We start from the raw sequence: 26,961 nt of genomic DNA, 5'->3' as shown, positions 1-26,961 counted from the left end.
TGGAAACAATATTTTTATGTTTGAAAAATTAATTCAGGGCTGGGGAAAGATAGCTTCCAATAAAGCACTTGCCTAGCAAGAATAAATTCTTGAGTTTCATCCCCAGGACTCACAGGAAAATCACATCTCTAATCCCATCATTGGGAAAATTAGATCAGATAGAGTCAGGAGGATCCACAGACCCTGTCTCAGAAAGGGGGGGATGGGTTCCTCAGGGTGACACCTGAGGCTGTAGGCATGTGCCTGCACGCCTCCTCACACACACGCTTGTCACACAAGCATATCCTACACACCCTTTTTTAAAGTAAAATGCTTGGCCCCTTTGTAAACATATGGCTGAATTCATAAAATGAACATTTCAGAGGTGTTGATTTAAAAACAATCATTGGAAGTATTTTGGCTCTATGTTTCAACTGGAATCCATGCAGACAAAGCTGGAATTGTGGTTTCTCTGGGGTTTGCTCAGATGTGGCTCACATCCTGGGAATATGGCTCATTTTTCTTTCTATAGTGACCTCTAAGGCTTAGGGAATAGATTGGTAGCCATGAATAGCTTAAAACACATCTTGCTACATAATAAATGGGTGTTGGATGAAACACACACATGTGTGCTCTATACTTGGAGGTGAACATGTGGACAGCAGATGAACTTTGGATGTGACTAACATACTCATTAGGTCTGTTAAGCAAAATTCTCCATGAGACTTATTGTCTTGAAGTCGAACGTAAGAAGCTGACTGCACAATCCCAAAGTTTCACCCATATCCCCTTGAAGTCTTTTCTTATGATTGATGAGTCATTTCAACATTTGGCTAAATCCAAAGCCTTCCCCAACCCCCAGTGAAAGGTAAAGTCAAATGACCAATCAAGGGACTGGAAATCAGGTGAAAATGTGACACGAACAATGACGGTAAACTTAACAACCTGTATTAATCGCTACAGATTTCAAAAAGCGACAGAGAATGTTTTAGACTACAAAAATGCACACCGCACTTTTCAGCAACAACTTGGAATGCACTCGAGGGCTGTTGGTACTAGAAGAAGGTGACTTCCACTTTGGTATTTTCCCAAGCCTGCTTAATAGTGGTGTTTGACAGCTCAAAGTAAGATCTTCTACATCTTCCCTACCTCCCTCTCCCTCTCTCTTTCTCTCCTCTCTAACTCTTGTATATTAGTTATCTTTTTCCTCAGTTTCTTAGGGGGCACTGACCTGTAACTCCCAGTACCAGCATGGGGCTGTCACCAACAATGAACTTTTGATCAGAGAAGCCTACAAGGTTTCCTAAAAGAATGACAGATTTCTGTCAGAGTACTTGATGACCCACCAAAGGTTAGTGGTAAGACCCTATTGCTGAAGACACCATTTGCAGCTGTCACGTAAAATGGAATGGCATGGCTGGAGGCCAGGAGAGAGTCAGTCCCCAGACACTCAGCATGTCTAGTGCCAGAAGGTGCAACATGGGCGACTGGGGGAAATGACCAATATCTGTCCAAGCAACTCATGGTCCAACCTACTTAGCAGCAAATAACCTGATGTAATGCCCACACAAGTGCAACAGTGGCACACAGCCATGGTGGGGAACCAACTGCTCTTGATTTGGCTAACTGATACCCTCAGTGGTACGGGACCCATAGCTGGAGCTGAGAAACAAGTCAGAACCATATCCAAACATAAGCCCACTCTCCAATATCAAGCTACCATCAGTCATGGGCTACAAGAGGGCCTACACCTATTAAACTCTCTATAAAAAAAGTAAGGGTTATCTCCTTTGTCCTGGTGCTAACTTACTCTCCGTTGGAGAATCTGCTTCTCTTTTTCAGATAGATGCAGATCTTAAGATCATACCTCAAAAGGGCCCTGGCTGAAACTAAGGAAAATTGGTGAAACAAGCAAGGGTGCTGTTTTCCTGATGAACCAGATACCAGCACAAGGGGGAAGGAGATCAACACAGACAAATCAACTCCTACCAAATCAGAGAGCCAGAGCCCATGCCCCAGAGGCCCCCAACACCTCATCACTGAAGCAGACCAAAAATGAACCCAACATGGCTCCGGAAAATTTTGCGGGAGAGGGGGCGGAAAGAATGTCAGAGCCACATGTTGGGTCATGATATGCAGAGACATTTATCGTATCAATAACTGTGGGCTAACTCCACAATGCACGACCCATATACCTCAACAAGGAGGGGCTAATGGGGAGGGGGTAGGTCACGGATGAGCCTAATAATGGTACCAAACTGCCTGTACTTGCAGAATAGAAAACTAATAAAAAAATTTAAAAAATTAGAAACTTCTTAAGATTTAGACAAAGGCTGACCTTTATTTTCTATAAATATCTTCTTACTCAGAAGTACAAGATGCAGAATTTTTGAATGAATTATAGTATATTTCTATGCCCAAATGTGGATAGGATTCTTTAAGAATCAATGAAGGTAGGGTAGAAAAATTATATCCAAACACAAATATTTTTTTAGAGAGATCAAGAACTTGCTACTTCATTAAAGACAGTTGTTGACTTCTGGCCTCCTCATGTACATATGTCGGCACCCTCCCACATGCGTGTATGCACACAAACCACACCCACACAGAGAGGATACTGATATAGTATATAATGAATCCTAGAACTAATGTGTGAGAAAATCAGATCCTCTGTTTAGGAGGAAGTAACTGTAAAACTAATATTAATATTTATTTAAAAAATATTTAGTTTTATATTAAAGTATACTATATATACAGATATACCAATGTTGCTACATTAACATAAATATCAGAGGAAAGGAAAACCTAAGTATGAAAAAGTTTAAAGGTAAAAATATTAATAGTGAATAAGATCAAATGAATAAATGAAAAAGAAAAGAAAAGAGTAACTGCTCCCGTAAACTGCTTCTGTTGGGGTGTCTGTCCCACTAATGAGAAGTTAACTGTAACACCTGTGTGGTGGTTTGATTCAGGTGTCCCCCATAAACTTAGGCATTCTGAATGCTAGGTTCCCAGCTGATGGAGATTTGGGAATTAATGCCTCCTGGAAGGAGTGTATTGTTGGGGGCGGGCTTATGGGCTTTATAGCCAGTTTCCCCATGCCAGTGTTTGGCACACCCTCCTGTTGCTGTAGTCCACCTTATGTTGGCCAGGGGGTGATGTCCACCCTCTGCTCATGCCATCGTTTTCCCCTGCCATCGTGGAGCTTCCCCTCGAGCCTGTAAGCCAAAATAAATCTCTTTTTCCCAGAAGCTGCTCTTGGTTGGGTGATTTCTAACAGCAATGCGAACCGGACTACAACAACCTGTGAGCAGAAACGTTTCCAAGGTCACATCTGAGATAAATAAGGCCATTTGCTGTTCTTGACTCTTGGGCTTGTCATCTTTGGGTTTGTCACCTTTATGACACTTGGGTCATGTTGTCTTATGCTGTCACCCTACATACACCCACTACAACCCTGGATTGCTCTAAGATCACAGGAAATATAGGGCCTCCCCTTTCTTCCCCATCATCACATGGCCAGTAGCTCAATGAATGTGGATAAACCATTGGTACATTATGCCTGTATCCAAAGAATTCATACACAGTCCCATTCGTTCATTTCTCCCTTGAATGCCTACGCTGTTTGGTGATTGCCCAAAGCTACAGAGACACTGGATGGGACGGTAAGGGTTTGACCCTTTTTATTTGACTCCAAATAAAAAGTCATCACATGATATGAGTATTTCTGAATATAATATCAATGACATATCACAAATTCTATGACTGTTAGTTTCTTATTGCTATGTGACATGTTTCCATCAATGTCGAGGCTCAAAATTACCTAAATTTATTATCTTAGAGCACTGTGAGATATATTGTAAAGGCATTACTACACTGGGAAAAGTTGGTCAGAAGCAATAATTTTTATGCTATTTATTTCATTCTACTTTTTATTATTTTAATAATTTTGAGTCTGACTTGAATATTTATAGAATCTATGCTACTTTATGAACACACATGCACAAGGTTAAAAATGTCTTCAGGAGATCACCCAGATCAAATATTCTGATTGGGGCTGGAGAGATGGCTTAGCGGTTAAGCACTTGCCTGTGAAGCCTAAGGACCCCGGTTCGAGGCTCGGTTCCCCAGGTCCCACGTTAGCCAGATGCACAAGGGGGCGCACGCGTCTGGAGTTCGTTTGCAGAGGCTGGAAGCCCTGGCGCGCCCATTCTCTCTCTCTCCCTCTATCTGTCTTTCTGTCTGTGTCTGTCGCTCTCAAATAAATAAATAAATAAATAAATAAATAAATAAATAAATAAGTAAAAAAAATATTCTGATTGTTGGTGTGTTCTGATTAATATTCCCCCCAATCCTCAGCCTGATGGTAATCTGAGTTTTTGCATGTTTATTTGTGTGTGTGTATACATATGGGCAGGTGATTATACACATGTGTGCATGTGCACATCAGAAATTGATATCAAGTGTCTTCATTTGTTCTGCATCTTATCTTTGGAGTCAGGGTCTCTCACTGAACCTGGAGATCACCGATTTGGCTAGACTGCCTGGGCAGAAAGTTCTAGCAATCCTACTGCCTCTACCTATTTATTGGTGAGATACAGGTACCCAGGTTTTAATTGAGTGCTGGGGATCTGAACTCAGGTCCTCATGCTTGTACAGCAAGTGCTTTCCTGAATGAGCTGTTCTCCATTCCCCTTACTTCCCCCTCCCCCCCCTTTTTGTGGTAGGGTCTTACTCTAGCCCAGGCTGATCTGGAATGCACTATGTAATCTCAGGGTGGCCTCGAACTCATGGCAATTCTACCTCTGTCTCCTAGTGCTGGGATTAAAGGCATGCTCCACCATGCCTGGCTCCTGCTTCCCTGTTATTTAAATTTTTTTGTTTATTTTTATTGTGACAGAGAGAGAGAAGGAGGAAGGGAGAGAGAGAGAGAAAGAGAGAGAGAGAGAGAGAGGGAGGGAGTGAGAGGGAGAGAGAATGGGCATGCCAGGGCTTCCAGCTACTGCAAACAAACTCCAGATGCACACGCCCCCTTGTGCATCTGGTTAATGAGGGTCCTGGGGAATCAAGCCTCGAACCGGGGTCCTTAGGCTTCACAGGCAAGCACTTAACCACTAAGTCATCTCTCCAGCCCCTTCTTCCCTTTTTTTTTTTGTTTATTTATTTATTTATTTGAGAGCAAGAATGGGCACGCCAGGTTCTCCAGCCACTGCATACGAACTCCAGACGCATGTGCCCCTGGTGCATTTGGCTAACGCGGGTCCTGGAGAATCGAGCCTCGAACCAGGATACTTAGGCTTCACAGGCAAGCGCTTAACCGCTAAACCATCTCTCCAGCCCCCTTCTTCCCTTTTTTAAACACACTGTTCTGTCCTTGATTTCTCAAAAAAAATTTTATGATTTATTTAATTAATTTATTTATTAGAGACAGAGAGCAGGAAGAGAGAGCGAGAACAAGAGAGAGACATAGAGAGAGAGAGAGAAAGGGCACTCCAGGGCCTCCAGCCACAGCAAATGAACTCTAGATGCACATGCCACCTATGGCTTATGTGGGACCTGGAAAATTGAACCTGGGTCTTTAGGCTTTGCAGGCAAGCATCTTAACCACTAAGCCATGTCTCCAGCCCTGAATTTGATTTCTAATAAGATTATAACATTTCCTAGTATATATATATGTGTGTGTGTGTGTGTGTGTGTGTGTGTGTGTGTAATTGGAAGATTTTGGGCAAGTATCTGTCTCTTGGCATAAGCTAATTCAGAAACAAAACAAGGAAAGACAGTCAGTCTAAAGCCATCTAAAACCATGCTGAACTTGCAGAACTGCCTCACACTCATCTTCAGTGTAACAGCTCTTTTATGTGCTGGTCTTAGGATGGGACTCTATGTTTTATTTTTTTGTTTGTTTAGACCTTACAAAATAGTCACATGTGTTCAAACATACTTTAGAGGCTCCGTGGTGCAAGAGAGTGGAGCGAATTCTACTATAAGTGTCAACACTTTCCAACTGTCTTCCAGTTTCCTCTCTAACCCCAGGAACCATCGCTGTGTGACCCATGGGACAGAACTCCCCTCTGTTGTTTGCTGTTGTCTTTATCTTAGTCCCCTCAGGCTACTGTAACAGAGTACTATAGACTTGACATCTTATAAACTGTGGGGAAATTTATTTCCCACAGGACTGAAGGCTAGGAAGTCCCAAAGGCCAGAGCCTAGGCAGTTTTGGTGTCCGGTGAGGCTCCACTTCCTGGCTCCTAGATGCCTGTCTTCCACTGAGTCCTCATGTGTATGGAATGAGGGAATTTTCTAATGTCTTTTATAAGGGCTTTTAAAAATATTTTATTATTTATGAGAGAGATAGAGAGAGATGGAGAGAGAGAGAGAGTGAGTATGGGTGCTCAAGGGCCTCTAGCCACTGCAAACGAACTCCAAATACATGCCCCACTTTGTGAATCTGGCTTTACATAGGTACTGGGGAATTGAACCAGGGCCATTGGCTTTGCAAGCAACTGCTTTAACTGCTGAGCCATCTCTCCAACGCTTTTATAAGGGCTTTAAGGCCAGTCATGAGCACTCTGTCCTCATGCCCTCCTCACATTCCGAAGGGCCCACTTTGAAATGCTTTCAAAACCAGGGGCTGTGGTTTTAATGTGCCAAGTTCAAGGGGATACAAACATTCATTCAAGCAGTCTGTTGCAGTAGCTTACAACCTCAGTGGGATGAGATTTCTTATCAGGTCCGTATGGATAAGTCAGCTATCCCATACTTTATTAGCATCTTAAAGAAATGTCAAGGGAATTTGTGGAGGTTTGATTCAGGTATCCCCCATAAACTTAGGTATTCTGAATGCTAGTCTCCCCAGCTGATGGCAATTGGAAATTAAAGCCTCCTGGAGGGAGTGTATTGTTGGGGGAGGGCTTATGGGTGTCATAGCCAGTTTCCCCTTGCCAGTTTTGGGCACACTCTCCTGTTGCTATTGTCCACCTGATGTGGGCCAGAGGATGATGTCCACCCTCTGCTCATGCCATCGTTTTCCCTGCCATCATGGAGCTTCCCCTTCGAGCCTGTAAGCCAAAATAAACCTGTTTTTATCCACAAACTGCTCTTGGTCGGGTGATTTCTGCCAGCAATGCAAACCTGACTGCAACGGTATTTTATTTATATTTTGGTATAGTATGTGATGTGTGTGTGTGTGTGTGTGTGTGTGTGTGTGTGTGTGTGTGTGGTGTGCATACATGTGTGCAGATTTGCCTTCCTGTGTACACACATATGGAGATGAGAGGAAACCATTGGGTGTCATCCTCTTGATTTTCTGCCTTATTTCTTAGAGATGGAGTCTCTCTCTGACCCTGGAACTTGCTGTTTTTTAGTTAGATTGCTCAGAGAGCCCCAGTGACCCTCTTCTCTCTGCCTCCCTCAGTGCTGCCGTCAAGGGCATTCGTGGCCACACCTGGCATTTCACATGGGTGCTGGAGATCAGGTTCAAGTCTGCACCCTTGTGCAGCACATGCTCTTCCAAGCTGAGCCATCGCTCAGCCCCACAAAGGGACTTTAACTATTTATTTATTTGCAAGCAGAGACAGAATGAGGGGGAGTAATGGGTGTGCCAGGGCCTCCAGCCACTGCAAACGAACTTCAGATGCACGCGCCACTTTGTGCATCTGGCTGTATGTGGGTACTGGAGAATTGAGCATAGGCTTCCAAGCTTTGGCTTTTCAAGCAAGAGCCTTTAACCACTGAGTTATTTCTCCACCCCACAAAGGTACTTTAAATTCTAGTTAATTGTTTTGCTTGCTTATTTGGGAGGCTATACTCTACCTGTATGCTTGGTGCTTAGCACAATCTGAGATTTTAATGGCAATGAATGCTGAGTTTAGCTATAGGGGGTATTCCCCATCAGGAAAGCAGCTCCGCTGTGGGCCCATGGGAAGCCCTCTGCAGGCACGCCTGTGGCCAGGAGACCCCGTTGCAGACACACAGTGGAGGCTCCGATGGTGCTTGTCACATGCCAATGCAAAACTGAACAGAGGCGGACCTGTTCCAGACGGACGTCTCTCCACAGGAAGGGCCCGAGCCGTCAGCCAGTGCCTTAGCATCGAGGCTCGGGGCAATTTGAGCGGAGAGGATGGGGGTGGGGAGAGAAGCTCACGGGCATGCATGGCACACAAGGCGGAGCAGTAGCCCAGGCTCAGGCCCGGAGCCTCCCCCTTCCTGCTCCCGGTCCCACAGTGACCTGGTATGCTAAAAAGCACAGTGATCTGATTTTTTTTTTTTTTTTTATTAAACCACTTTGATTGAATTTGTGTCGAATTTTGTAGTTTTGAAGGGCTCTACTTTTGGTGTGTTCACATGGAAGAGCATCAGGGTGTGAACAAGTTGCCCACACTGAGCAGCTGATGCACTTGGCCTGGGATAGCTCCACACTGCCACAGCGGCCAGAGTTCTCCAGAAGCACACACATCCAATGGACCACCCATGTCCGTGAGGTCCTCTGCCACGTCACAGGCGCTAGCCAATAGCAGACCACGTGCACGGCGGTGGGCCTACAAGATTACGTCCCTTAGTGGTCACCATGCCGTTTTAGTTTGCATGAATACCATTCTATGATGTTCTCACAATGATAAAATCAGCCCAGAACAGTTCTCAGAATGTAAGTCTGTCATTTAGCAACACCTGACTGTATGTGTTTATATGTACACACTGATCTGTTTATATATACACATAGATGTGTGTGTGTGTGTATAGATGGTGAGGAATCAGCCCCCTCCCCCCCTAATGCTGAGCATGAGAAGTCCATGTGGACTGTGTGCAGGCTGGTAACCTAGCAGAGCTGTGGGCCTAGTTCAGTTCAAGTTCAAAGGCCTGAGAACCAGAGAAGTGAATGGTGTCGTCCCCAATCTGGGGAATCAAAGACGAGGTGAACTGTCCCAGCCATGCAGGCAGGCAGGGAGGAAACATGTGGAGTTCCTTGGTCTTCTTGCCTTCTGATTTATTTAGGTCCTCAAGGGATTGGATAAGACCCACCTCACACCAGAGGAGGCAACCTGTCTTCCTGAGTCATTTGACAGATACACAAGAAATAGTGTTTAGCTGGTGGACCCCGTGGCCAGTTAAGTTGGTACATGCACAAGCATGCACCAGCCCATTCTCAAACGCTGTCTGAGCATGTGGGACGTGGAGGCAAGATGAGAAGCCTTGCCTTATGTAAAGGGCCCATGTACGTACGGTTCAGCTCTATCACGCTGCCTCGTGTTAGTATAAGAGTTCTTATGCTAATATAGGGCAGTGTTGTAGGTCTGAAATGTCCTCCATGATGGCTACATTAGTGACACATACGCAGCCATTTGAAAGTGGCACCAAGAAATAAGTGAAAATACTCCTTACTAATTGCATTTTTTTCTTATTAACTACATAGTTTACTCAAAGTTCCAAGTTATGAACGATTTCAGGTCTTGAAACATACTCTAAGCCCTTAACATTGTCTACTCCATACTAAATGCAGCATAAAATCTGCAGAACCAATAAGCTATATGCTAAGGGAATGTAGGAATAAAAACCAGGTATGGAGCTGAAACTTGGTTAAAAACAGAGAGATGGCTCAGTGGTTAAGTGTACTTCCTGTACAAGCATGGGGGACTGAGGGGGTTTGGAGCCCATCCAAGTTCAAATCCGCAGAGCCCACGTAAACAGCTGGGCATGGCAACACACATCTGTAACCCCATTTCTGTGGAGAGCAGAGACCAATCTCTGGTGTTTATGAAGGACATGTTATGGAATCAGTAAGAGATTCTGTTGCAAGGTGTGTTTCTTGAGCTGCTGCAGGTGAGCCCGTGCGATTTCACATCAACACGTACGTGTGCATGCCCCACACATACAGGCACAACAAAAATGAAATGAAACTAACACAAAACAGACCAAGAAACCACACCTGGAAAGGCCGTCGTCAATGTGAGCCTTGATTCCTAGGCTGTGATTTGCTTCTTTAGCATAAAGGAGCTTAAGAGTGGACAGCACAGGGCTGGAGAGATGGCTTAGTGGTTAAGCGCTTGCCTGTGAAGCCTAAGGACCCCAGTTCAAGGCTCAATTCCCCAGGACCCACGTTAGCCAGATGCACAAGGGGGTGCACGTGTCTGGAGTTCGTTTGCAGTAGCTAGAGGCCCTGGCGTGCCCATTCTCTCTCTCTCTCTTTCTGACTCTTCCTCTCTCTGTCTGTTGCTCTCAAATAAATAAATAAAAATAAACAAACAAAAAATTATTTAAAAAAAGAGTGGACAGCACGCCCACGGTCCCTTAACCACCCTTGGGGTAGATGTGCTAACGCTCACCACCAGCTCATCTTCACATGTCTAACTGCACATGCTCAGTAAGAGCGAGAGGCATCAGGGACATGTGCTTCTGAAGTGACTTCTACTCAATGCCAAACATACCACTTGGCCAGTGGCTCAGCCCATGGGCTGCTCCTGTCATTAAAGGATGGCTTCTAGATTTGTAGGATTGGTCCTGCCTTGTTCGGATCATTCACTCAAAATGACCTAACAGCATGCAAGCCATTAACCACAAAATGCACTCCGTTCTCTGAGGCATTCCAAATCCCACTAATGGGACTTCAAAGAAGATATCTTTGCACATGGAAGGGATGGCGTAGAGCTTCTTGATGGTCACGTTGTGGTCCTGGGCTTCTGTTCACCTTGTCTCTAGGTATCTGATCCACCACAACCATGTCCACCTCAGGCTGGCTCTCCTGTGGACGCTCACAGCCTTATCCATGTGCAGGTTCTCCAACAGCCCGTCCTGACTGGGTCCCATTTATGCCATTGCCTTCGGTGAATGGGGCCAGACCCTACTGTCCTGCCTTTGCTGACTGTAATCTTTAGCTTTATTTTATCCTCACCCCTTCCATGACTTCCGAGACACTGGTTTGTACACTAATTTCCCACAGGGAACTGGGGCCCTGGGTCTTGCATCCTTCTGTGTCTATGGGTTCTTGGGTCCTGGCTCTGGCTGGATTCCTGGAGTGGTGCTGACATTTCTCCTCCTGCCTCCCATGCAGCATTCGACTCTCTGTACCTTCTAGAACAGACTGTGCACAAGGGAACTGACTCCGCTTTATGGATTTTTACTCAAAGCAGAATCATCCCAATTGCTGGACACTGAAGAAGGAAAAGCATTACTTTTTGACTAAATTGCATTCAGTGCAATGTGAGATCAGAGATGAAATCCAAGCTGAGGGACTGGTCCAGCTTCCGTCTTGCTTAGCAGTCTTATACTGGTGGCGGGTTTGGCTCTTTGCAGATTGTTTATCTCAAACGCCTTCAAAGTGGTTCATAGTCGTCCTTAACCATGAAGATTTCAACAGTTTTTTTCTTTTCAAGGTAGGGTCTTGCTCTAGCTCAAGCTGACCTGGAATTCACTATGTAGTCTCAGAGTGGCCTTGAACTCATGACGATCCTCCTACCTCTGCCTCCCGAGTGCTGGGATTAAAGGCGTGTGCCACCACGCCTGGCTCCAATGATTCTTTGTTGAGTTTCATTTATTTGTTTATTTTTAAGTTATTGATTTTTTTCTAAATACAAAGGTTACACACATAGACCTCATATCCCCACCCCAATTCTTCTGAGGGCCCTTGGTGGGGTTATTGGTATTCATTGTGGGGACCAAGAGGCTTCAGTCAGTCTCTGCAGGGATGGGGAAAACACTATGTCTCAGGCTAATCCCACCCACACTGAGGCTATCACAATCTTTCTGCCCCTTCTTCCTTAATCCTCCCTAAGCCTTGGTGGGCAAGATAGGGATTTGATTTAGTATTGGTTTCCCTGTGGACTCTGGATTTCTGTTTGTGTGGGGTTCGAGTGACCACAGTGTCTATTGCAATTTCCCTGGAACTGGTTTTCAGGCTAGCAGTGAGAACAGTATTCGTGTCCCCATTTCCCCGGTGATAACTTCTGAGCCCGGGCAGATGAGGTGGAGGTCTCCCATCTCCTGGTAAGGCAGTCATCTCTCTCTTCTTCTTTTTTTTTTTTTTAATATTTTTTTTGTTCATTTTTTATTTATTTATTTGAGAGCGACAGACACAGAGAGAAAGACAGGTAGAGGGAGAGAGAGAGAATGGGCGCGCCAGGGCTTCCAGCCTCTGCAAACGAACTCCAGACACGTGCGCCCCCTTGTGCATCTGGCTAACGTGGGACCTGGGGAACCGTGCCTCGAACTGGGGTCCTTAGGCTTCACAGGCAAGCGCTTCACCGCTAAGCCATCTCTCCAGCCCCATCTCTCTCTTCTTGATGTGTTGATATATCCTTGTTCTCTCCCCTGCCCCTTACCTCTGTTTTCTCCTCCATCTGCCTCACACAAGCCACAGAGGAACTGGGAGCCAGGGTCTACTCAGAGTTTTTTTTTTTTTTTTTTCAAAGTATATTTTGCAGGAATGGTAGATGTGGAGCCAACCAATTCCAAATCACTCATTCGCTTGTCAGTGTGAACATGAGACACAGTTGCTCTTAATTGCTCAGAGCAGATTAGGAAGGGCACCGTTGGCCAGCGCCTGAGCTTCCAGAGAAGGGGAAGCAGACAGCAGCCCCTGGTTGTTCATTTGGCTTCTCAGGTTGATGTGGCAGGAACATGAAATAGAGATTAAATAGAGATTAAATAGAGAATAAAATGTTCCAGAAGTGGGCTGGAGAGATGGCTTAGTGGTTAAGACGTCAGCCTGCAAAGCCAAAGGACCTCGGTTCGATTCCCCAGGACCCACATAAGCCAGATGCACAAGGTGGTGCATGCATCTGGAGTTTGTTTGCAGTGGCTGGAGATGCCAGCACACCCATTCTCTCTCTCACTCTGGGTCTGCTTCTTTCTCTCTCAAATAAATAAATAAATAAGTAAGTAAAATTGAAGAAACACATTCCAGAAGCACTCTCGGACAAGGTGAGCTCTTGCTTTTCTCGCAGAGACATATCCCACAGTTCCTTGAGAGAACAACAAGACCCCGTCTATGGTTAAGATATTAAGTCACTAGACAAAGGGCATGGTGGGAGTGTCTAGATAGAAAGAGGAATCATTGGCCTCCTGTTGCAAAGTTATCACACCCTGGAGTCCATTTCTCTCCTTTCCTTCTATGCCTTCTTTGGATGTTCATTAATTCCCAATCCCTAAACCACAGTGCAGTGGCCAGAGGTATAGTTCAGCAGATGTCTCTAGACCAAGACCCATCCCTCTTATGAGCAAAGCTCTTTTTGTGGATCTTTAGGTGGGTGTTGGGATGCCTCGGAGAACAAGGAGGGTTATGATGACTTGCAAGTTCCTGGGTCTCTTCAATCGATGGATTATTCATGCCTTAAACTAGGTTAGCCTAAAAGTATGTGTGGTAGGGTTACAAGATCGCAATGGCTGCCTTTCCAACCTTTTTGTTTATTTTTATTTATTTATTTACTTACTTATTTATTTATTGTTTATTTATTTGAGAGTGACAGGCAGACAGAGAGAGAAAGAGGCAGATAGAGAGAGAGAGAGTGAAAATGGGTGCATCAGGGCCTCCAGCCACTGCAAACGAACTCCAGACGCATGTGCCCCTTTGTGCATCTGGCTAATGAGGATCCTGGGGAATCGAGCCTCAAACCGGCGTCCTTAGGCTTCTCAGGCAAGTGCTTACCTGCTAAGCCATCTCTCCAGCCCCTGTCTTTCCAAGTTTTCTAGAAATAAGCTAGTGCCAAAACATACTAGGAGGAGTTTAGGTCTTGGAGAAGGTTGAGAGTTGGATGGAGACATGGGACTGGAGAGGATTCGATGCCCTGGTCACTTGTAATCATCACAGGCTGTTTCAGAAACATGACATTTCCCAGCATCTTCCTTCACTAATGAAACATTTGTGACATCTGCAATTGCATTTATCTTTTAAATTTCCTTTCTAACCATTGTTGCACATAGCCTGGTACTTCATTAGTAACGACTTTCCTGACAGCTCCCTCAAACATGCTCTGAATTCAGGTGGAGGAAGATGGATTTTTGCTAATCTCTTCTTGGCACAGGCATATATCATGCAAGACACTAACTGTTCTGTCTATTTTTCATTTGCTTTCTTTGGTGGTATCCGACAAGAAATTGTCAGGGCAAATTATATAAGTGGTGACCGAGCAGTGTAACTGCTTTGTGATATTAAAAGATTGGAAAATAACTTTTTAATTCAGCAGATGTCCTAGCTACATCTAAATATTTAGGTGTGCATCTACAAAGGTAACGGTCGGGATGGTAGGCACGTTTATGGGCCTGGCCCATCTTTCTTAAATGGGGATTTGTACTGAATAATTTGGATTTGTGGGCTTCATAGCTCAGATTTCTTGGATCCCTGCCAACTCCCTCTTCCTCTCTGCAACGTGCAGATGTCCTGTGGCTGTTAACACTAATCTTGTCTGTTTGCCATACTTTTCCTCAGACAATCCACTCTTATCCTCCCTCGCTGCATGAGCCTCCCGTTCTGTTTACCTGAACTTGAAGACAAGTCTTGATTCTTTAAAAAGAAAACAAATCCACTTCATAAACCTAACTAGAGAGTGAGGCAGAAACTTCTTAAAGCTGCAAACCCAAGATGCGTCAAATCATACCCCAAATGAGCAAGTTTTCCATTACCACTTTCTTGAATATTTATTTTAGCCAATTTCTTGGTGGATTCCTGGAGTTTTGTCTATGATATAATTTCACTGTGCCTCAGAACAGTCTCTCCCCCTCAATTAATACATACTGTATTCAGAATGCTTAGAAGTGTTTTTTATTATCTTGAAGACTAGCTATCTTGATCATGAGTAGAAGGAGGCTTTGTTAGTGTGGTCTTGATTAGTGTAACTTGGTACAGGTAGTGTGGCAAAATAAATAGCTGCCTCTTAAAAGAGGAGGAAATTTACTTGGGTTTTGCCAAAGGAGATGTTCAGACCATTAGCTGAGTAAGGAAGTTCTTTTGGTTAACGTTTCATCTGAAGCTTAGCCCTTACAAGTGTGTAATTGAACTTGGAAACCTGGATTAGCCTAGCTGTGTTTTCTCACCGTCTGCACAGATGAAACCAAACCCGGAAGAAGAGAAATGACCGTGGAATGCTTTTTAGCTTTTGTTCCTTACATTCAAGTCTTAAAGGCTGGAATTGGGAAATCCCTTAAAACTGGCGATGTGAATCTGTGCTCACGGATGTGTGAGCGTAACTGTGACTCAGTCATGAATTTCGAATTGCCTTGCTCCGCAGAAAGCCTTACAGATGTGGGCTTGCAGATTTTTCTCTACATTGATTGATTAATTAAAGAAGGAATCAACACGCATTGAGGGCTTATTTAGTGCTGTGGGGTGGGATAATGGAATTGTGTGACACAAAGCAGGTCCCCAAGAGCTGCTCGTGTCTCGGGGAGACAGACAAAGAAATAAAGATCTGTAGGGCATTCTGCGGCAGCTGGACCCAAGTGGAGCCATGAGGCGAGGGACAGGGAAGGGTGCTAGCAGGGACTTCCCGAGGGGACCAAGTGGGACTGAAACCACTCATGGCTTACCATGAGGGTGACGGCCTGTGAACAGTGACAGCAACATGGGTGCTCTGGAGGGCCCCCTTGGGTGGGTGGGTGGCGCCCATTGCCCACAATGAGGAAATAGCTTGTTACAGTCATTCTGTTTCTCATTCTCAGCTGATACTCAATTTGAATTAATGACAATCTTAGATTGATTTTTTTTTCCTTAAAAATATTATCTGTGTAACTCTGGCGTCTGGACATGAGAAAGTTATTGGCACTCATGGATTTAGACCGGATGTGGTTACCTGCACAAGACCTCTATAAGATGGGAACAGTCCTATTTTGCTCTAGGTAGGGAAGGGCAGCGGTTTTCTTATGCCACACAGCTCCTAGTAAGAGAGGAAGGAGAAGGAGTTCAGAGCGGCTGAGGGGACAAAGAAGGGTAATGTGGAGTACGCAGGATGAAAACGTAATGTACGAATATGAAAATATCACAAGAAATATCTGGATATCTGGGCTTTTGCTCTTCTGTATTTGGCTGCGACAGTGTCTTTTCTAATTAGCCTCCGTGTGCTGGGTTTTGGAGTAAGTCAAGTGTTGTTGGGGTCTTTGTGTCAACATTATTGTGGACCACTCCAAAATAATAAATCCATTTTGTGGTTTTTAAAAAGAACACTTGTTTCTATAGTTCTTAGACTGGTTTATAATTTTTCTTCTTTCTTTGATTTTTTTTTTATTTTATCTATCTGCTTTTGCTTTCAGGACAAATTGGAATAAACTGTATTTCTGGACTCTTTATATATTCTATGTTCTGAAAGGACATAAAAATAATCTACTCTTACTCAAAAACACTTATTTAAACATAGCTGAACTTTGACTAATTTGTTGGCCTTTTCTATGGTTTTTGGTTTATCCCAGTGAGAAGCCCTTGCTTGTGTTTTGATGGCATTTTCTTAGAAGAATTTGTTATCTTGTAGAGATTTGATTAGCATCGCTCCACATGTAATGTGCCTCCATAGCTCTTGAACTTTTTATTTATTTTTAAAAATATTTTATTTTTATTTATTTATTTATGAGAGAGAGAGAGAGGGAGGGAGGGAGAGAGGAAGGGAGGGAGAGAAAGGGCATGCCAGGGCCTCTAGCCACTGCAAACAAACTCCATATACATGTGCCACCATGTGCATCTGGCTTATGTGGGACCTGGAGAATTGAACCTGGGTCCTTAGGCTTCACAGGCAAGTGCCATAACCACTAAGCCATCCCTCCAGCCCTTGAAAAATATTTTTTATTTGTGATCGTCTCTGCTTCCTCGTTTGTATGGGTCTATTGTGAGCTCCTAAGTGTACTGCTCAGGGACGGGTATTTGTGAGCATGTTCTCTAAAGAATCTGCTCTGCTCGGCACCTGCTTCAGAGCACAGCTAGTCATTCTCTAGCTTAACAGCACAATTTATTTTTTATTTGTGTAATCAGTGAATACAGCAAGTTGGTACCATTGTTAGCCTCTTCCCTGTCCTCCCCCTCCACAGGGACCCTCCTTGTTGGGGTATATGGGTTGTGAATTGTGGGGTTAGCCTTTAGTTTTGGGTAGCAGGACGTGTCTCTGCATGTCATGACCCAATGTGTGGCTCTGACGTGAGATTCCACTTTACCCCAGTAGGGATAGCAAACATCAAAAAATCAGATGCTGACAAGGATGTGCAGAAATGGGAGCCCTCATCCACTGTTGGTGGGAATGTAGGATGGTACAACCACTTTGGAAAGAAATATGGAGACTACTAAAAAAACTGACTATAGAGTTACCATCAGACCCAGTTATTCCCTTACTGTGCATGTACCCTAAAAGATCCATGCCTCAGCTCAGAGAGACTTGCTCAACCATGTTTCAAACAGCACAATTTTTAAAAGTATTTTTTAACCACTTACAAAATTTATTTTCTTTTCCCATTGAGGGTTCAGCTCACTGAATTTCAGTCATTCTTTTTAATTCTAAGAGAAATGAAATGTACAATTTCCTGTAAGTTCCATCTGAGCTTATCTGAAAGTTTTGACAATATAGTTTGAAATTTTTACCCATTTAAATTTCAAAAAGATTATTTCTTATTTTCCCTTTTTAATTTTTTTTTTGACATAAATCGCACTCTGTAGCTCAGGCTTTGAACTCGTGGTGATCCATCTGCCTCAGCCTCCTGGGCACTGGAATTATAGGCGTCAGTACCATGCTCAGTTTTTTGTTTACTCTTTCAGTGAGGAGTTGTTTAGAGGCATGCATATTAACTTCTATATACTGATTCCTATTTAAATATTAGTCATTTGTAATAACTTTTTCTTTATTTGATATTCACTCAGAAAACATTGCATTTTCACTTTTGATTCTATATTAACTGGCAATGAATTTTAGACGTGTTATGTTAAATAGTTTATCTGGAATAGAGTTTTGTTGGAAATAAATATTGCTATAATTTTTTATTTGTAATGAACTTTTTAGAAATTTATTCTTTTTGTTAAAATTTTTATTTTTATTTATTTGAGAGAGAAAGAAGCAGAGAGGGTGTGGTGGTTTGATTCGGGTGTCCCCCATAAACTTAGGTGTTCTAAATGCCAGTTTCCTTATGTACATTGATTGACTAATTAAAGAAGGAATCAACACAAATTGAGGACTTATTTAGTGCTGTGGGAATTGTGTGACACAAAGCAGGCCCCCAAGAGCCGCTCGTGTCTTGGGAAGACAGATAAAGAAATAAAGTTCTGTAGGGCACACACATTCACACATAAAAATCCCGAAAAATTAAAATATTTAAAAACCTTCACTCATTAAAAATATCTTTTCCTGATCATTTTTCAATATCATTTCTTCAGTACAAACTAGATTTAATTTTCACAGTCTAAGTCTCTGAATATTTCTTGGCTTTATTTATTTATTTATTTTAAATTATTTATTTATTTATTTGAGAGCGACAGACACAGAGAGAAAGACACATAGAGGGAGAGAGAGAATGGGCACGCCAGGGCTTCCAGCCTCTGCAAATGAACTCCAGATGCGTGCGCCCCCTTGTGCATCTGGCTAACGTGGGTCCTGGGGAATCAAGCCTTGAACCGGGGTCCTTAGGCTTCACAGGCAAGCGCTTAACTGCCAAGCCATCTCTCCAGCCCTCTTGGCTTTATTTTTGCCAAGTCATATCTGTTTTACCAAAAAAAAAAAAAAAAAAAATCGCGACCCATTTTGCTTCTTCTTTTTAATGTTTCCTATTCTTTTTATGTATTTCTTTAAAATTTTTACACTCTCCTGTGATTAGGTTGTCATGTGCTAGTTCAATTTGACTGGAGAGGTCTTTTACATTTATAAAACCATTATAAAATACATATTTCTATGAGATCAAAATGAAGGAAGTAAGTTTCTTATTTTTATTTTATTTATTTGAGAGAGAGAGAGAGAGAGAGAGAGAGAGAGAGAGAGAGGCAGAATGGGCATACCAGGGCCTCTAGTCACTGCAAACGAACTCCAGACACATGCGCCATCTTGTGCATCTGGCTTCTGTGGGGAATTCAACCTGGGTCCTTCGGCTTTTCAGGCAAGTGCATTAACCGCTAAGCACTGTCTCCATGCTCCCTTTTAATTCATTATTATTTGTTTGTTTGAAAGAGGCAGAGAAGACATAGAGAGAGAGAGAGAGAGAGAGAGAGAGAGAGAGAGAGAGAGCATGGAGAAGGAGATAATTTTGAAACAAGCTTTCTATATCAAAGAAGTGGCATGAGACATACTTACTCTTCGAATTTCACTTATGAGAATAAAAATAATATAAGCCAGGTTTTCAGCTTCGTATTATTGTTATTAAATAATTTTAACCACATTCTGCATTTCTTTGGGGTGTGTGTGTGTGTAGGTCTGAGGACACCTTTGGGTGTCGGTACTCCTTGTCTTCCTCCATGTTTGAGGCCGAGTCTCTTGTTCACCAATGCATTCATCAGGCTGGCTGGCCCTCAAGCTTCTGGAAGATTCTCCCACCTCCCTCCTCACCCTAGAAGTGCTAGAATTACATATGCTCATGACATACATAGCATCCAACTCCTTATATGGCTTCTGGGGATCTGAACCCCGGTACTCAGGCTTGTGTGGCGAGCCCTTCATCCATTGAGCCAGCTCCTCAGTCCACAGTCTTCACTTTAAAGCACATTTATTTCTCATTTATTAGTGAGGAGAGAGGGAAGAGGGAGGGTGGAGAAGAGAACGAGAATGGTCCCACCAGGGCCTCTTGCCGCTGTGAACAAACTCCAGGTGCCTGCGTCGCTCTGCATCTGGCTTTCTGTGGGTACTGGGAAGTCTAACCTTGGTTGTCAGGCTTTGCAAGCAAGCACCTTAGCCACTAATCAATCTCTCCAGCGTTCCCCTCCAAGACTTTACTTTAGAGTGGTCTTTTATCTTATGTTTGTTCAGCATCTTTGTAACAGCTTAGGCAACTTAATAAAGTTCAGTGTTTACCGGTGGCACTTTTATACATAACAATTTACGTCTTTCCAAATCATCTCTTGAGCACTTGGCGAAGTTCGCTTAATAGTCTGCTTATTATCCCACATCGAGCCAGGATGGTGTTGCTTGCCTTCTTGGTTTGCAGTGTGACTGAGACCGCTTTAGCTCTGTTCTGTTGTTGACGCTCGCTTCTTCTCTTTTCTCTGGCTGGAGGATGGACTTCCTTCATCCCACTCACATGACTTAGGAATCCTCAGGGCAGGTCTTAGTTGGGGTTTCCCTCATCAGTTAAAGATGGGATGCAATAAGGTAAATTAACTTTTCCGCCACCTCCTCAGGCGTCAGTGGAAATCTACAGTGTTCTCCAATTCTCGGATATTATTGTAAATCTATAGTTGTCACAGACTGCTTTGTGGCAAAGCTGTTTTTCAACACTCAGTTCTTCCTCAAGGACCCAATGTGGGGTTAGAGAGATAGCTTAGTGGTTAAGGCACTTGCCTGCAAAGCCTAAGGACCCAGGTTCCATTCCCCAGTACCCACATAAGCCAGATGCACAAGGTGGTGCATTGGTCTGGACTTCATTTGCAGTGGCTAGGGACCCTGGCGCACCCATTCTCTCTCTCTCTGTAACTAATAAATAAAAATTATTTTTTTTAAAAAGAGAACTCAGCATGTTTAAGTTGGTGGTGCTGATTTGGGCAAACCCTTGGCCTTCTCTCCTTACTTATAATTTTATATTTCTTCCCAGTCATCCTGAGCATGCAGCTTTTTCTCCAGTCTCCCACATGATCCAGTCTGCTTCTTACCAGACAAAAAGCAGATATTTAATCAGATGGCGTATGCTATTTCTTTGCCAATTCTTTTTCTCATCTCGCCAGAAATATTTTAGATTTCTCCCAGTAATTTGCATTTGACCCCCGCCTCTGTCTGTTCCCCAGATCTTGGAGGTGTCACTGGCTTTCCTGACACCAAACGGATCGAATCCCTGAGGAGGTCTGGCTGCCTCCTCCCCTCCCTCTTGGTGAGGCTCTTGGCTCACTTTCAGCCTTGGAGCTGCCCCTCCAGCCTGGAGAGCCCCATCCTGCTCACCCTTCTCCCATCCCCAGTCAGATAATTAGCTTCCTTCTTGAGATAATAGCAGAAGGCGAGGCTCTGAGGGGATTATAACTGTCTAAAATCTGCTCCCACACAACGTGGGCTGGGCCTAGCCAGTTTCTGGTGCAAAACCCCCCTGAGAGTGGAGGCAGGTGAGGACTGAGCTGGAGCGATGAGGGCTTGGTCGTACCTTTGCAGCTTGTGGCATGCCCTTCCGTAGCCTGGCCAAGGTCCGTCTACAGCCAGAGTTTCTTCTGCATTCTCTTTTCCTGCCTCTTCTTTTCTCTATCTTTTTTCCCTCAGAAGTAGAGGCTTGAAAGACACTGCATTGTAATTTTTAAATTTTTTATTTATTTGAGAGAGAGAGAAAATGGGCTTGCCAGGGCCTACTGCTGCTGCTAACGAACTCCAGATAGATGTGCCACCTTGTGCATCTGGTGTATGTGGGTTCTGGGGAATTGAATCCTGGGTTATTTTGGCTTTGCAGGCAAGTGCTTTAACCATTAAGCAATCTCTCCAGTCTTTTTTTTTTTTTTTAATTATTTATTTCTTTGAGACAGAGAGGAGAGAGAGAGAAGTTGCCTTTTAAACCCAAGTGTAATATACACATGTGTTTTTTTCAAAGTGGGATTTTCATCCTTTCCCCATTCCCACTGTTCTTTGATGATGGATCTCAATTAGAGTCAGTGTGTGGTAACCTGAGCCTGTAATCTTAGCAGTTGGGTGTTAGAAGGATCCGGAGCTCATGGTCATCCTTGGCTATATAGTAAATTTGAGGTCAGGTGGGCTATAAGAAACCCCTTCTCACAAAAAAATAAAAAGAAAAAAAATACAACAAACAATTAAAGACAAAACAAAAAGAAAAGCCGGGCGTGGTGGAACATGCCTTTAAAACCAAAAAACAAACAAACAAATGAACAAACAAACAAACAAAAAACCACAAAAAGAAAGAAAGTGCTAGAACATATGGCCTAGGGTCCAAAATCAGGCATGTAAGACCAGTACCCACTGTTGCCCAGGAAACAAGAACAGCCCCCAGCCTCTTTCTTATTGCCAGGGAAACCTGACACCACTTGGGTTATGTCCTTGGTTCTATCCCATAAGTTCCTTCGCCTCCCTGGGCTCCAATTTCCTTGTCTATAATGTGGGCAATACTGACAGTTCCCAATATTCCATAGCACCGTGAAAGAATATATAGAGTCTCTTAGTAAAACCCATCCTTGGGGTCTGATAAAGGTATCTAGACTTTAAAAGAACACTTATGACTTCCGTACGCATTTTTGGAGCATCTCTTACATGTTAGGCATTGAGCTATACATGCTTTATTTCCATTATCTTGCTGACTCTCTACTATAACCGTTTGCCAGAGCTGGGTGGCTCAGAACAAGGCACCGATTGCCTCACAGTTCTGGAGGCTGGAGGTCTGAGCTCAGGGCGGGAGAGGTATCGTGCCCCTTGGAACACGTGGAGGAAGGAGCTTGTCTTCCTTTGTGTAGTTTTGCTCGTTGCTCCTTGGTTTGTGCTGTCTGCTTCCAAGCTCTGTGTCCGAGTTCATGTGCCTTCCCCGTGTGCGTTTCTGTGTCTGGCTCCGCACTTGCCCCTTTCTCTAAGGAGATGCTGTGCATTCATTTCCTCTGAGCAGAAACAGTCACTGCAGGAGGGAAGGAGGACAATGCTGACACTTCCCAGGCCCAGGAGACTCAGAGAGAAGAACAAGAGTCACAAGCTCCCCCCCCCCCAGGGTGATCAACGCAGCAACAAGTAGGGAGAAGCGACTCCAGCAGAGCCACGAGCAAGGTGTGCAGAGAGCTCAGGGCATGCAGCTGGTGTGGGGTGTCTCCAGCGTGCTGGGCGTGGCTTTTCCATCATGTAGCTTCGAGTCACCCATGGTCCTGTAAGGAACCTCAATAAACTCGCACTGGTCCACCAAGCAGGACTCACCTCTTCGATCCGTCGTCAGTGCTCTTCCGGGGGTGCACAGATGTTTGTTCCTGTCTCCTCAGGAAGAGTGACACAGCAGATAGTCACTTTGGATTTGATCTACCCCAGTGATGAGAAAATGCTACAACATGGGTGAAGATGGAGGATGTTTGTACTCGGTGAACTAAGCCAGCAGCAACATGGATGAGGACCATGATCTCGTCCATATAAGACACTTAGAGTACTTGAACTTCTAGAGACACAAGGTGGTATGGGGGCTGCCAAGGGCTGGGCCACAGGGAATGTGGAGTGCTGTTCAGTTGGGGGCGTAGTTTCACTTATGCAGAGTGGAGAGAATTATGGAGGTGACTACCCAAAAAAGTGAATGAAATTAACATTATTAAACTTGAAAGAGGGCTGGGGAGATGGCTCAGTGGCTAAAGGCTCTTGCTTGCAAAACCTACAGCCTGGGTTCGATTCCCCAGTATCCTCATAAAGCCAGATGCACAAAGTGGTGCATGCATCTAGACTTCACTTGCAGGGCCAGCAGGACCTGTATAAGTCTATACTGTGTGTCTGTCTGCTTCTCTCTCTCTCTCCCTCTCTGCTTACAAATAAATACAATATTAAAAAAAAATAACTTAGGGCAAGGGAGATAGCTCAGCAGTTAAGGCACTTGCCTGTAAAGCCTAAGGACCCAAGTTTGATTCCCCAGTACCCATATAAAGCCAGATGCACAGAGTACATCTGGAGTTCATTTGCAGCGGCTAGAGGCCCTGTCACACTCATTCCCTCTCTTTTCATCTGCCTCTTTATCTCGCTCTTAAATAAATGAATAACTAAAATCTTTTTTAAAAACTCTAAAGTGGTAAACATGGTAATTCACTTGTATTTTTGCCAAAATTAGAAACAACAATAATTTAAAAAGAAAATGGTCATAATGTTAACAATGGCTGCTATTTATTGTATATTCACTCTGGGCCAGGCATTTGACAAGCATCTTTAAATTGATTTTATGACTTAAATATGTCTATGAGCTCAATATTCTGATGGGTCATGAAGGGTCAAAATAGTTAAGTTGACCAAGGTCATGAGCTCCCAACTGCCGGGGCCTGTCTAAGTTTGTGCAGATCCATAGGTGATTATTTGCTTTTAATGAGGAAAGAAGGATTTTAAAGAAATAGAACTATGGTTAGGGTCAGAGGAGAGGGAGCACTTCCCTCTTGCATAAATCTCAGGGAACAAAAAGCTCATTGATCAAGGCAAATGATGGAACCGCATGCTTCCAAACAAAAATCCACAATGAAAGGAAAATATTAAAAATTTAAATAAAGGGCTGGAGAGATGGATTAGCAGGTAAGGTGCTTGCCTAAGTTGCCATGCCAACTAACCCAGGTTTGATTCCCTAGGACTCACGCAATCCAGATGCATAAGGGGACACACACATCTGGAGTTCATTTGCAGTGGCTAGAGGTCACGGCATGCCCGTTCTCTCTCTCTCTCTCACTGTGTCTGCTTCTCTCTCTCTCTCTCTCTCAAATAATTAAATAAATAAAGAAAAATTTAAATAGACTGGTAAGACAAGGGAGGAGAGTTCTGCCAGTGCAGAGAGGTCCCTACAAAGAAGTTATTGTTATCATTGCCCAGTCACTAACTGGGCAATAAGATGGATCTCCCCAAGTGTGTAAACATGATAGGATGTTTAAAATTCTTAAAATGTGTGGTAGCAAGGATTTGATGAGCCAGGTAAACTCTTGGGGAGAGAGAAGCGAATGTGGAAGACTGTCTTCAGGAGTGCGTGTTTTGGAAAACCTTGGCTCCACCTTCAGAGGACTGAATTTCAAGAGACATGTATCCCAGCGGTAGCGGAGCTCTTAGAGGTCCTGGTCTTTGTGTTGAAACGACATCAATCGGCCCTTTCTGAAACTGAGCAATGGGAGGCAGCACCTGCCCCGTGGCTGCTGCTTCCCTGAGAAGGTAGTTACCCCTGTGGATCCTGATTTCACAATCCCAGCGTAAGGATAAGGTCGGCTTTGTTGGCTCCATTGAGGTGTGTTGGGCTCAGGTGAGGTGAGGGTTGTGAAAGGCTTTGTAGAGTAATGCTGATCTGCTAAGCCAGCCATGTTATTTTATGGGAACTGTTTTTTTTTTTTTTTTTTTTTTTTTTTGAGACAGAGGAGGAAGCCAAAACTAATATCCTTCATATAGACTTTGTCACGTAGGGTTTTTTTCTGTGTGTGGTTTTGTTTGGGTGGGCGGGGGGGGGGGGGTTATGATTGACTGGAGATCTCTCCTGAGCCTTGTATTACTGAGTTCCACACACAATAGCTGACACGTTGATGAGACCTTGGGCTAAGATTATGATCCTGAGTTGGCAAGGGACTTCAGACGTTAGGTGTGTTTTAAAGGGAACTGTCTCAAAATGTGAATGCAGCTTTCTGACATAGCTCATGGTTGATATGAAGGACAGGTTTGGATTTAGAAAGGGGGGTGTCTGAGAAATGACAACGTTCTTGGCTTTGTCTATCTCCTGGTTGAGAAGATGCTGTTCTGGGTAGCTAGGGAGTGGATGCAATGTCCGGCCATCGCTGGATGGAGCAATACCCTGCTCATTCATTTGCAGGAACAAAGATGTAACAAAGTCCCATCACTTAAAATATTTTATTTATTTATTCATTTATTTGCTTATTTACTTATAAGAGAGGGAGAGAGAGAGAGAGAGGACATACCAGGGCCTCTAACCATTGCAAATGACCTCCAGACACACGTGCCATCTTTGGCATCTGAGTTACAAGGGTCCTGGGGAATTGAACCTGGGTCCTTAGGCTTCACAGGCAAACACCTTTACTGCTAAGCCATCTCTCTAGCCCAAAGTTCCATCTTTTTATAATCACTTGAAAGAATATATAATAGGTTTGAATGCACTATCTCTCCTATATGTGCAAAGTACTTTAAGTGATTATAAAGAAATGTGTTTATGTCAAAGTAAAATAGCAAAGTACCCACTGGAATACTTTAAGCCCTTGAAACTTTTTTTTTTTTTTTTAAACTCTGTTTGATGGGGCTGGAGAGATGGCTTAACAGTTAAGATGCATGCTTGTGAAGCCTAAGGACCCAGGTTTGTTTCTCAAGGTCCTATGTAAGCCAGATACACATGGTGGCACCATGCGTCTAGAATTCCTTTGCAGTGGCTGGAGGCCCTGGCACACCCATTCTCTCTCTCTCTCTCTGTGTATGTCTCTTTCTCCCTCTCTCTCTCTAATAAATAAAATAAAATCTTAAAAACTCCTTGATGAAAGTATCAGGCAACAATATGAAAGAACATAATATAATATATATAATATAATATAAATCTTTAAAAAAACCTCTGTTTGATGGAAGTTTCAGGAAACAACATGGAAAGATCTTGAAGAGATACCTCTTTGACCTTGTGAAGGCTGAGCCAGCCAGTTCAATCTGGCACTGTACGGGGCTGCTGGAAGTGCTTGGCAGGGCTCAGTGTTTTGGTTTCATTTGATCTATTATGTTGTGCATCTGATTTTCCCACCTGAAAAATAGAGTCTTAGATTCTGGGGGCCCCACCCAGATTTCAACACCGACCAAGCTTTTGTCTTCAGTTTAGAGTGGGCGATTGTTTGGACAAATGGTTTATGCCCTTTGGTGGGAAGGGAAGAGCTGTTTTAGGAAGATCACATACTTGCATATGTGTGTATATGCCAGGTATGGGGCCCTCGGACCTCAATTTGCCAGTACATCAACCTATCCATTAAAGCAATTGCACTTTATTAGATCTCATCAAGCTGTTGATTGAAGAAATAAAAGTGGCCTTTAAATTTTTCACCAGCAGTGACAGGATAGAGATGGCACATTTGGAAAGCAGGCTGGAGACAGTGGCTAGTTAATGGTAGCTTTCTCCTTCTAGCCCGTCCCAGAAGAACCACCCACTTCCTTAACTACTTTGGCCACGTCTGGCCCTATGCATTAGGCAATTTGGGCTGTTAGGATAGAAGGACCTTAAAGGGATGCTTCT

The sequence above is a fragment of the Jaculus jaculus genome, chromosome 5 (assembly GCF_020740685.1).
Source record: "Jaculus jaculus isolate mJacJac1 chromosome 5, mJacJac1.mat.Y.cur, whole genome shotgun sequence".
In the NCBI taxonomy this organism is placed as follows: Eukaryota; Metazoa; Chordata; class Mammalia; order Rodentia; family Dipodidae; genus Jaculus; species Jaculus jaculus.
This window is presented reverse-complemented; position numbering follows the sequence as displayed.